At 39.9% G+C, this 13,611-nt stretch overlaps 1 protein-coding gene across 6 annotated transcripts in view; it reads right to left on the bottom strand.

Moving 5' to 3' along the window:
* Positions 1 to 13,611, bottom strand: part of LOC116396618 (protein 4.1-like) — an 86,722-nt gene that overhangs the window by 60,745 nt on the left and 12,366 nt on the right. The window contains exon 1 of one of the 6 annotated variants that reach the window (XM_031871341.1): positions 7,950 to 8,238. The exons of 2 other annotated variants lie outside the window; for them this stretch is intronic. The gene's annotated coding sequence lies outside the window, so the exon portion shown is untranslated. Of the gene's footprint in view, positions 1 to 1,061; positions 3,702 to 7,949; positions 8,239 to 13,611 lie in introns of those variants that run through there. 3 more of the 6 variants (XM_031871339.1, XM_031871344.1, XM_031871343.1) reach the window with 3 other exon arrangements.

Below are 13,611 nucleotides of genomic sequence, written 5' to 3'. Positions count from 1 at the left end.
ATGTCTGATTTTCATTAGTTCATTTTCAGTACATTTTTATTTATTATTACTTTTGTCAGTTTCAAGTTATTTCAGGGACCATTGTGGGTTTTTCTTTCTTTAATGGAAGGGTACCAACTATTTTGTCCACGTGTGTAATTCTATGATTCATAATCATAAAACCTTTTGTAATATCTATTTCATATTGCTGTGAAAACATCTCCTTCAAACAACTGGATATATTTATCGCCAGAAACTACATTTCACAAGATTACATTTGAACACATCATGATAGCCTAATATTAACTTTACTGAGTAGAACTTTAACGTGGCACAATGTAACCTCCGATAAAGTTAGCTCTTAAGCTCCATGCTGTCAACTGATGAGCCGGTCACTGAGTTAACTTTGAACAGCAAGGTGGGAATGAATTACTAAATAATATGTGTCTGATTAAGTTAGCTGTTGCAGATGTTATTAAGGTTAATCTTACACAACTAATTTTGAACTTACAGTTGTGACAAATGATGAACTTTTGGTGCGTGTGTGCGGGTGTGAAGGTACTGTCTGTGTTGCTGTGTGCCGACGTAAAACTGTCATGCGGCGAAACCTTAAGCATAGTGAAACCTTAAGGTTTAAATAGGAGTTGAGTTACGTTACTGTTCCTATGGCACCTGATACAACACTTTAAGGTCTGCTGGCAGATTGACGGTGGACTGAAATCACAGCTCGCACCACATGAAGCTTCAGAAGCTGCTGGCGGGCTGCAGTGCTGAGTGGACGCTGGCACAGCCACACAAGTGCTGACAGGGCAGAGAAAGTGAGAGCGTGGGCTCCACAGCTCCAGCTGTATAACGAAAACTAAACATACAAACAGGAAGTTCACGTTCTCGTGGCTGATTGTTTAGTCAGCGCAGGTGTTCCACAGAATCAAGAGTCTGCATCTTTTCTGTTCAGATAAGCAGCACATCAGTGAAATGAGCTGTTTGCTGGAATAAAACCAGGCTTGTTCCACCACGGTAAATGGAATGGATGGTAAATGGACTTGTTCTTGTATCGATCTTTTTCTAGTCGTTGGACCTACTTTAACACTCCATGTCATCATGTCTTCAGTCAGAGGATTGACCCGCCGATCCTCTGATTGAAGGACGACCCGCCATACCACTGAAACACAGTCACAGTGGTATGGTAGTGTATCAGTGTATCAGTGTATGTGCCTGTATGCAGAGCAGCAGACAGGAGACTGAAGCTAATTCAGAATAATGAGTGGTGTAGGTTGTTGCTCTAGATCCTCAGTCGCTTGACATTTGTATTATGATTGTAATGAATTCAGTTGTGCAACACAGTAACATTTAGTCTTACATGCAATAAGTTATGGATTATGACACAGAACTCTGTGGAGGATGTGATTAACTATTCAGATGAACTGCTTGAAAAATGTATGTCGGCAGGAATCTGTATGAAACAGAAAAATTCTAATTCCTAGTTTAAGCCTGTACATTTTTTTGGGCTGATGTTTTGAACATATTCGTGCATCTCAACTAGAACACACTAAAAATCAAGGATTTAAGAATCATTTATTGTCATTATGTAACACAGGGATGCACTACGAAATGTAGCCCATTTTCAACAAAACAAAAACAGAAGTACATTCCTGTGTAGCATTTTTTGAATTTGCATCATAAGTAATGTAAACAGGAGCAACAAAAACAATTCTCTGGGCAGATAATATGGCCGACATCTGAACATAAAAAATTCGACATCAGGAAAACATTGTTCATCAACTTTCAATATGTTTGCTTGGTGCTCAAACAGAGTCCACCTCCTCTGAGACTCAAGGGCCGCTGCACCTTTTCCCATTTTAAGTGTATTCTGTCACATGGTTGCCACTTAGCTCCACTGTAGAGGACATTCTAAAGGTCAAACATGTTTCTACTCTGAGCTTGCTGTGAGGTCAGAGGTCAGAGCCGCTATACAAGCATATGTCATCAAACGCACCGCAGACCATACTTCACACAGTTATTTTTCTGCCTTTATCCATCTCTTCAGTTACCCTTCAGACAATGTTCTGAAGCTCAAGTGATGGAAACGATCCTGTTTTTATTATTGAGCACTAAAACCCCCAGCTAATGATCTGGTGACAATAGTTGATATAGGTCACCAGGTTTAAGATTTCAAATGGATTCTTGGATTTTGACTAAGGTTTGGTTCAAAGGTTAAAACTCAAATGCATTTGTTAAAAGTAAAAACATACATATCTGTATATCTGGCTGCGTGGTAGCCTGTGTCAGAGTGCTGAAAGTGAGCTTAAGGATTGAAAGCAGCTTTAAAATTAATCGGGCCCTGTGTGGGATTAAAGGCTGCTGTGTGCTGATGTCTGGATGTCTATCAGTAACCACTGGATGCACACAGGGTTGCTCTGCTGGCACGAGCTCTGGAAACAACTCAGCTACTGTAAGTTGGCCTGACCCACATGAAATCAGAGGTGGGGAATATTAGATGAAAGACACAAGGGAAAAGCCCAAAAACACAAAAACATCTGTTTAGGGAGGGGGCAGTATGGGGTCACACCACTAACTATAAAAGGGACCGCAGGAATCAGTGATGGAAGCAGTCCTGAGACCGTCAGCAGATTAAGGAGTATCCAATTGTTTCATTCTGACAAATTTCACACCGCATTTGCCCCGTAAACTTTAAAAACCCAGAGAGGCTGAACAATTCTTAAGATAATAATTTTTAATCTGCATCTAAATTTGCATTAAAATATCAAAATGATAGACAAACATGCTGACTGGCTGTTTATAATACCAAAGTTATGTCCTTCTTGTTATTATAACGTGATGTTTGAGGTTTTTGTTGCAGTGGAACACAAATGCACAGGAGTCACCAATAATACAACACGTATACTGTATGTGTAGCATTGTGTTAAGACTTACTTTCCCAATAGTCTTAATATTCCCAATCTTATTGCTATATCAGCCTCATGCTGTCAACATGTCCAGTCTGAGGATATGTGACATGCTCACAGCAGATGTGTGCACCTGTGCGTGTTTACCTGTTGAAGAGTTATGGCTTCCATCCATCCATTATCTTTAACCGCTTATCCTGTTCAGAGGCGCGGGGGCGCTGGAGCCCATTCCAGCTGACATTAGGGGAAGGAGTTAACTGACCGGACTATCACAGGGCTGACACAGAGAGACAGACAACCACACCTTAGAGTTGTCAGTTAACCTAAGCTGCATGTCTTTGAACGCCAACATGCTGACATACTCTCAAACCAATGTTCTTCCAGCCTCATATAAATTGTGCAAAATTTGCCAACTATTAGATGAAATGTGTAGGTAATGGTGTAGTGGTGAAAAAATGTTTTACAGGGAGACAGACTTATCCTCAAAACAAGTCAAACGTGTTTAATAAATGTCAACATTTTACTAGCCACAACAAAAAACGAATGACTTGTTGGACAAAGTAATCTTAACTAAAGGTCCACTAACTAGCTTTTCTGGAGCTTTCGACTGCATCTCACGGGCATATCAGAAAATGATCAGATGAGGAAGACCATAAGATACAGTTGAAAGCTCAAGAAAGAGCTAGTCAGTGGACTTTTAGTCAAGATTATAATGTCAACTACTATTCCCAAGGTTAACTAAACCCTATCATACACAAGTGGGGCGACTGTGGCTCAGTAGAAGAGCGGGCTGTCCTTCAATCAGAGGATCAGCGGTTCATGCAGGTTGCACCTTGCATGGCAGCAATCAGTGTATGGGTGTGACAAGTCCATGACAGGCACAAAGCACTGCCTGCTTAGAAGAAGTACCAGTAAAGCAACTTAATGCCAGGACACATACAGTGTTAGCAGGTCAGGTGTTACCTATTTTCTTCTTTCCTTATATTCCATAAACATTGGTCATGTGTTTCACAGGTAGGATTTGAACCTCTCAGACCAGAGAGTCCTAGAGGCAGTATCAAATTACTCACTGATACAAATCTGGGATTCATCAATAGTTTCTTACCTAAATTGGTTCTTACTCTAAGAACATATTTAGAGCTGCCTCAGACCAGGCCTACGCACAAGTGATAACGGGTAAACACACACCTTTCAACTAAATGCATCTCATATCTTTAATAGACAACAATATCTAAAACAGTTTACTAATGCAATGGCCAAATGTATTAAATAACTATGAAATTGGCATAATCAATTTGTATTTGTTCCGGCCCTAATACAATGATGAAAAAAATGACCTTGATGGATATCCTTATTTCTTGGACATTTCCAACTAATGGATGTTTGTCCAATAATTGCGACTTAGCCCCTTTCTTTACCTGAGCCACATCTCAGGGGAACAACATTCACCATCAGTCAGCTGCAGGAAAATCTTAGTTTTTCCTATTTCAATTTTGACTTAAAAGTTGCCAGCTAACAAAGTGAGACTTGACAGAAGACCAGCATGACACACAAGAAAAACAGAAGAATAGTTCTGGGTGGACTGGTTTATCTGGATCTATAGACCTGCAACACAGGCCAATAGACGGACCTAAAACCAACAGATAATTAAGAATCATTACATTTTGATGGAGTGCTTCTATTTTAACCGGTGCAAATTTTCTAGCCTCGTTCAGCGATCCAGGAAACACACCGACCAATTACATGTGTTGTAAATCTCATCATGTGATACTACTCAAGCCAATATGTGTATTCCAATAAGCTTCCTGACTCGAGTGAGATTGACACACACAGGGGAGACGGGCGAGAGACCGAGTGGTCGGAGAATAATAAGTTATTTCCCATGACGTTCTCCAAAAAGAGAAAAGTGGTCAGCGAGACAAGAGAGACCAGAAACTTTAACCAAGAATGGACAGACTCTTATAAACCAGTATGTCTCATATGTTCAGAGACTGTGGCGATTATTAAAAGAGGTAATGTGAAGCGCCACTACGAGACAAAGCACAACTCTTTTGGGCAAACATACCCACTCACATCCAAAGTTAGGGGCCGGAAAATAAACAATCTTAGAGAATCCTAACACGTTAATTCACTGCACAACAAAGATGTTAACAGAGAGGAATAGAGCTGAAACAAGTGGTTTAATAACCACAGATATAACGTTAAATCCTGCACACAATTTTCTCTTATTGGAAGATGAGAAGAAGATAAGAATATAACATTGTGGGTTTTTTAGGTGACATCACTTCAAGCTGCAGGGCAATTCAGTTCAATTTATTTTTCTAAAATGAAGTACTTTATTTTAAGATTAAAAAAATTCAAAAGCTTTCTGTGATGTAATCTATTCTTTAATCCAGAACTTATTTATTTTACTTGAAATAAGAGAAGAAAATTTATTTATTATTAGATTATGATTTATTTATAATTCATCCAGTTCAATTTGAAAACAATAAATATTGTTTAGATATTATTCAATTGAACTTTCTTTATTTGATTTGAGAGTTAGTTGTTGACGACATACAGACGTTAATACAACTGTTGGCTACTTTATGTATATGGGACTAAATCATGGCACAAGTTAGACATTATTGTGATGTTCCGGACCTTTGCATGAGGAAATTCTCTCTAACTGGACCTCGTTGAATCTTAATTGACTACCCCTGGCCTACAGGGTGGAACCAGTTAGCCGTAGCTCTGTGAGCAATCCAGGTTTAGCTAGCTAACCTTATACAAACAAAGAAAACCTTTATATCACTTTTTTGTAGGGACACAACATGGATGGGTTTTTGAAATGAAAGAGTGGTGTGGGATTCCACAGTCATTTGCCTTGACCAGGACAAGATTAGCTAAATTTCACTAAAGAATTATGCATGAAGAGTGAAAATTGTGGAAATGTGGCAAAATAGAAAAAAAAATTCACAAGATTCTGAAGCTCCTGACGCACTGTGAGCTGCGCAATACACACCCATTATAAACTCCGAAAAGGACTGAAAAAATCATAAAAGTTAAATTGCTACAGTTCAAAAACTGTTACAGATATCAAAAAGCTGAATCATACGGCAATAGTTCGGGGTTTCTCAACATTTTAAAGTTGAAATGGTGTCTGTAGCTGAAAGTATGAGGAAGTAGAAGGATTTGAAAGTTTAAGACGTTTAAGAGGATTTGAAGATTTTCTCCATAGACATCCCATTCAAAAAAAAATTGCAAAAATCTTAATAATTCAAAAAGTTTAAAGGTTAGAAACATGAAAGGTCATAGCTGGCAGCTGAATATTTTGATTGTTGAACGGTTTCTGTAGCTTGAAAGAAATATAATAAAAAGTGGAAGAACAAAGATTAGAAGGACAATACTTGAAACGCTGAATCAACATTCCAACAATTAAAGCAAACTGGGGGTTAAAGAGTTAAAATAGAGTAAAAACAAGCTTCCTGTGCACACTTAAATCCATGATGACGCTTTATGCCTTGAAAATACACCAAAATAAAGTAAGTACAAAGGACAATCTTCAAAGATGTTTTACCTAAATGATATGACTGCACTGTGGTGAAACACACCAGTGCTAATAGTAAGAAATCTTAACTCATTCATGAAAACCCAAATGTTAATGCACACAGGAGATGTTCCAGTCACCAGATGCTGCCAAATCTTTTACACATGGCCTCAAATTTCTCTTTCTCAATTCATTGTTCCATAAAATGTTTAACTGAAGTGAAATAAAATGGCAATTCAGTGAGATTACAAGCTGTTTTATATATTGTTCAAACCATTAGTGAATGAATTTCATAAGTGTTAAAGGAGACAAGAGCTGTTTTCTGTTAACTATGTAGTTGAAGTAATAATAACAAAAATACTATTTTACAAAATAGATAACTCATTTAAATGAATAAGTATCTATAGATCAAAGCATGGCCCCGGTCCAGACTCATTCTGTTGGCCTTGGCAGCAGCATGCGGAATGGGGCGGGGTCAGATAGGGGCGGGACGTATAATAAATACAAAAGCAAATCTGTACTGAACTAAATATGATGGAAACTTATATATTCAATAACATATTTTAAATATACTTTTTAAACCACATGTGCAACGTGGTACTATCCCGATACAGAAGGCAATATAGATATAGATATAAAGTAGACATAATGCTTGTCACATGTATCATACACTTGCCACCCACCCCAAGGAAGGATTTGCTTCAATTTAGAGACCTACACCCGCATGGATACTTGGAGGTTTCTAGACACATTATGCACACACCAGGTTCATCCCCATCCAGAGCCAGCGGTGGATTCTTAAAGAAATATTGTTTTACTGCTTTTCCTTATTAAGTGTGTATATTTCACTAATCCGCTGTTATTCAGAGACATTATTTTTGATGGCCTGCAATAACAATAACTGCAACCTGCACATTATGAGACAGGTCTCTTGAGAGACCTCCAGCCAGCTCACAGCATGGTTTGCGGGCTGGCTACCCAGCTGGCATACTGGGTAGTCACCATCAACCAACAGTTTACAGGTGCATTACTCCACCCACTAATCTGCAGCATGGAAGGGAAGGGCAAACCAATCAGATCAGTAGCCCCGCCCCCAGGACCCTCTCGACTCATTCGAAAGATTGAGCCCCGGATCTCCGCGGACTAGAAGCACCCCTGCTGATCGTACACAGTCAACAGTCTCCATGATGGTTCTGTCTGCTGAACAACATGCAGGCTGATAGCAGCAGCTATGACGCGCGTGCGATGGTGATTATAATGACTAATACACCAAATCATTTACAAAGTCATTTACAATTTATCGTGTCAATACATGAATTCTGCAAGACAAATATGAGAAGTATCGCAGATTCCAAAGACATAAGCATCCCATCTGCTCTCGTTCATGTCGGTACAACATCACAGCCACGGCTCTGACAGGAGGATGAATTTCAGCACTTCATTCTAACAGCCCCGGTTTGCCTGCGGCGGCGTTTGTTTCGGAATAAAAGCAGTGCGTTTGAGAGCGGGGACAATAGACGCGTCGGTAGGTGTACCTGTCGGCAAATGGCGCTGATTGTGGAAAAGATGTCAACACATTGTGTGTGAGCTGCTGCTACCGATGATGTTAGTGACTCACCGCTCCGTTCAGATCAGCTGCAGAAGAGAAGATGCTCAGCGGTCAGTGCTCCTCGAGCCTCAGCGAAACAAAGCGGGAGTTGATGAGCGTGATCAAGAAGCTCTAACAATGTGTTAGGTACCAGGAGACCACGGTATTGTGGGGCCTCTGTGCCCTCAGTTCTGTCTGACAGACTTCTACAGCCGCACAACAGCGCGCCCTCACAGCAGATGGAGAAACACGGGGAGGGCACCAGATAGGGATTGTACCTTCATTTCAGATGTTATTATAAGGTACACGCAGGGTCGTCCTTCAATCAGAGGATCGGCGGTTCGATCCAGTCCATGTCAATGTGTCCTTGGGCAAGACATTTGACCCCACATATAAGTCGTGTACATCGTCTGAAAGTTGGGAACCTGAAGTCTAATATTTTCACATGAAGTGTGTTTGTCAAGGTCTTCTTCATAAATCAGAAAATGGTGTTAAAGGGCTTATTGCTCTAAGCATTATGGTGGAGGTTTAAGATGGCCATTCTCATGCTCACTTATGTCTCATACTATTGATTCCATTTGTTACACAGATTTGGTGGTAAATGTAGCAATTGTTGACACTAGAGAATTGATACAAATGGTCAAAAGTTTTTGAGTAACACCATAAAAAAATCCGTGCTGTGATTTGGTATCAAAAACCTTTGACAATTGTAGCTTTCTGCAAGAATGGCGTTTTTCAGTGATAGGGGGGCAAGCACTGCTCAGAAACCCTCTTATGGTTTACATACCCAGGAAAGACCGGTCATTTTATACAGTGACTAAAAGGTTCACAAAATGCTCCCACCACGTGAAATGGCTACTATGGAGACTCACATCCTCATAAGTACAGTTGGTCTCATTGGATCCGCAAGAGTCTCAGCTGTCAAACCCAATTTAATGCAATTCCAAGACTTGGCAAGACTGCAGAAATATTCAGATACAGCATTTTCAAAAATAACAGTTATACTGCATTCAAAAAACTGCATTAGCACAAAGTGGATCCATTTCATTCACATATATTTTTGCCAAACTTGGGAGCATTATTCAGCTTCCTTACGGAGAAGCCAGGATTCATTTGATTTTTTAGTTTCGCTGTTCAATCTGCTCTAAAACTGAGCCTGCTACAGCCTCCGGAAGACAGTAAAGTCGCAAGATGGAAGATGAAAAAAAGTTAAGAATTTTATTCCCTTGAAAGAAAATGCTTTGTTTTGTTATAATTTGTCCTTAATCATATTTCACATCAAAACATTATCCATGATCACGAAAATAGAAAGATGTCTCCAGTCAATTAGAAGACCCGTTAGCAGTATGTCACCTAAATATGAAATGAAGTCCAACCAATAGACCAGAGTCGACTGCTCTGATTTGCAGCTGTTGAGCTGTGAGCACACACATGTTCCTGTATGAGTCTGAACGGTGTTTAATCATGATCAATTCATATTGTTCGATTTTTCAAAAATACATTATAGGCTAATAGATTGAATTTACAATGTGTCATCAAAAAATATAATCAAGTTAATTAACTGAAATTACGGGACTGCCTAAACCATCTATTTTAATACATTTAATTAATGTATCATAACTTGTATCATAATATTTGAATTGATTATAATTAATCACCAAATACTTTAAAAGTATTATTTTTCCGGCAGCAGAGTTCAGAAAACAAAGTGTGTGTTTGTGTGTGTGTGTGTGTGTGTGTGTGTGTGTGTCGTTACAAAAAGGTACCCAGCGGCATGTCTACACTGAAAAGGTTTCCCATGTTCCCAACTTCAATGCCCACAAGGCTGGGCTTTAGTGTCTGTCTGACTCCACCTGAATGCCTGCATACATACTTTATAAAGCCAACACAGCTCTAAAGGAAACAAAATAGACAAGTTAAACAGATACTGTATATGGTGAGACACCAGCCTGTAAGACAGCGCGCAGGGCTTTGACTCCCGCAGGATCGCTCTGTGGATCCCCCTCCTTTGTACATGAGGCAGGAGCTTTGTACGTAATGAGGCAAGTGTATTTGTGGAAGCAGCCAATGGGAGCAGTGCAGGGATCAGCCTGCTCCAATCACAGCTTAGTGCTGCTGGTCATGGCAGCGCTCCGCCATCAGTAACCAAGGATTCCTGTGCTATAAAAATCAGCGCATCCATTTTCACTCAGCAGCAGTAAGAGTGGCTGAAGTCATTTAAATGGGTTCATGTCCCGCTTCTGTCTTTAGCTTATACAATTCCACAGCGAGATACAATCCCACACGTGTTGGAGCGCTTTAAGTTACGTAACATACATTAGTTGGACTACATTGTGAGTGCGTGTGAAAATAGGATCTGTGATCAGATCTGGCAACAAGATCAAGAAAGCAATCTTTAAGGAAGAGGACATAAACAACAGCCTAGCTTAGCATAAACACTGTAAGCAAGGGGAAACAGTTAGAGGAAACATTATACCTACCAACACCTCATAGATCCTATTATCACCTGTACCTCATTTGTTTAATTCATACTTAAACAGAACAGAAAACAACAGTTTGTAGTTTTAGCAGCAGTAACATGCTGGCCAACACTTGGGTGCAGAGACAGAGCAGCAGCCAAGCTTGGTGTTGCCTGTTTGTAGACCAAAACATATCTGGCAACACACGTCATAGCTGGCACTAGAGTATAGGCGGATGAATATACTGCTGTTTGTCAAGAAATAGTTACAGCTCACATAACTCCCACTAAAAGCAAATAGTTTGCCACGGAATATTGTCGATTCTGATTGGCTGGCATGTGTTAATTTCTAGTACCAGACAGTTCCATTAGACACCTCTGGAGTTACAGTTCCTCATCAATTTGCCTGTATTGAATCTTAACGGCGGCAGTAGCAAGACAAAGGGTAGAACTTCTGTTATTTATGTTACTAGTATGATAAAATTGATAACTGCACACTGAGAACAGTGCAAATTTGATTTTGAAATGTGTTTGATATTCGTGTGAATTTTGATGTTGAAATCATGGTACAAGGAGGAAAAAGAGGACATTAGAAGCAATTCAAGCTATGTTAAAATTGATAGCCTATATATTTGATATAAATATAATAATTTAAGTATTGCTTAACAATGGTCATGAATGGCAATTAGCAATTTCAAATTTGCTAACATTAACTATCAGCTATTAGTTATATGCATGATAGTTTTTTACAATTAGTAACACACACTTTTTCAAAAGTGATCAGACAGTTCTCTTTACCAACATGCAGGTCTGCACAATAGGAACTGTAATCCAGGGTTTGAATCACATGTGTTTCCTAATTAAGACTTGGACCCCCCACAACAGGGCAAAACAACAGGTCAGGGGGTCAAAATATTGATTTATTGTCCTTACCTTCAGTGAATGTTTTATTCACTGCTAAAATGGAAGTGATCGGGAGGTAAATGTTCATTTTGCTCATGTGTGACTGTGACTTTACTCACATCGTTGCAGTGGCTCTCGTCCTCATTACAATGAAGTCCATGCTGGTGTGTGAAAGGGTGGTGAACTAATGTGGATGGATAAAAGCAGATTGGGTAATATATGCACGATGTATTTATATTTTCTTTTGCTTACATTAAATGGTAAATGGATGTACTTGTACAGCGCATTTCTATTCTTCCGACCACTCAAAGCGCTTTAACACTACATGTCATCATTCACCCATTCACACACTGATGACACTACTATGTAAAGTGCCATCTGCCCATCAGGAATCATTCACACACTGATAGCACAACCTTCGGGAGCAATTTTGGGGGTAAGTGTCTTGCCCGAGGACACATCGACGAGGACTAGAGGAGCCGGGGATCAAACGGCCGATCTTCTGACTGAAGGACAACTTCTGAGCCACAGTTGCTCAACAACATTAGCTATTTACACAGCTACATTACAGTGATTTTTTTTTTGTATGGCTAAAAGCCATATTTATCATTATGAATATTAGTTAGCTTGGGTGTTCACCAACTTTAGTTACCAGATCTCGCACCCGGATGTTGCTGAGACAGAAAAATGTCTGGAACAAAGTTCAACTTCTCCCGATTTGTGTGTTCGAAAACAATAATTTTAGTGTCAGAATGTTCTGAAGATATGTGGCTTGTAAAAAATGTGTCCAATATTTACTTTAATGACGATGGAGCAAAAGAATCATACATACTCTATGTTCATGTTCACTTCTCCCATTGAAGTTAATAGACTCAGGACCTGCCACAAGTCTGTTAAAGGGTGGTGAACCTCACGTGACAGGAAACAGTCTCTCAGTGGGACATCTCCTTGTCTCCTGTCTCTGATTTAAACAGACAAGATACTGTAAGGGCCTCTGTCCACATAGTGCATAGTGCAGAAAAGCAGCTGCAGGGCGCAACCCAGCATTTCAATGAAAAAGTGCTTGAAGCACTTATGTGGACACGTTATGTGGACACAGGCCCTGAGACTTCAGTTTACTGTACTGGGTTCCCTTTACGCCATGCAGAAAACGTTGACCCCCTGATTGTCATTGTACGTTTGCACTCTGCTGTAATCTAACATCCAAAATGCACTAATGCAACCAAAACACTTGATTCACGTCTCAGGATCAACCCTGTCTTCTACATTTGGCCGAAGTTGTCATCCACATCACATTTGATGTCCTCTCTCACAACACACCTGGGAGATCATTCTCCATGTCTGACTCATCACTGCTCTGCAGATATGTCCAGACATCCAGCATTCATTGTGTCCAAGAAAGACATCTGATCATGGTCATCAGAAACCTTCCCTCCCTCTGGAAAAGAGTTCCTCTCTGGAGTTGAAGAATGGTGAGTGAGGTGGAAGAAAAGTGACACCATGCTGGGAGGGGCTGTAAGGCACTCTGTGACTGTGTGACACTAAAAGTAAAGTTGACATTTTCTCTCGTCAGTCGTTAGTATCGTTGGTAACGTGACTCGTTAGTCTCTCGGTAGTGAAGTGAGTTGTTAGTCAGTCATCTAAACGTCACCTTCCTAAACCTAATGTGGCTGACTGACTAAAGAGCAATATTGGCTATTGATATTGACTTAACAAACTGGTAAAGAAGGCCGGCTCCATCATTGGCTGCAAACAAGACTATCTGGAGCAGGTGGTGGAGAGGAGGACACTGAAGAAACTATTATCCATATTGGATAACCTGGACCACCCTCTCCACCACCTACTGCAGGGACAGAGGAGCACTTTCTCCAACAGACTGATCCAGCTCCGCTGTCACAAGGACAGATACAGGAGAACATTCCTGCCCTCTGCTATAAGACTCTATAATAAATCACCTCTGGCCAGATCAATCACACATCCAACAGTGTTACTCTGGTGTTGTTGTTGTTGTTGTTGTTGTTTGTTTGGTTAAATATTTGCACTATTGTTTAGTTAGTTCATTTAATATGATATGTTATTGTATATATTGTGCATTTGATATTTGCATTTGATATTTAATATTTTTACTCTGTTATTTTTATTTACTTGTACCATAATTGCTGCTGTAGCGAAAAAATGTCCCCTCGTGGGATTAATAAAATATCCATCCATCCATCTATCTATCTATCTATCTATCTATCTATCTATC

Source organism: Anarrhichthys ocellatus, unplaced genomic scaffold (genome assembly GCF_004355925.1).
Source record: "Anarrhichthys ocellatus isolate YVR2014 unplaced genomic scaffold, GSC_Weel_1.0 scaffold57, whole genome shotgun sequence".
NCBI lineage: Eukaryota > Metazoa > Chordata > Actinopteri > Perciformes > Anarhichadidae > Anarrhichthys > Anarrhichthys ocellatus.
Note: the sequence above shows the minus strand (reverse complement) of the source record. Positions and strands in the feature narration are given on the sequence as shown.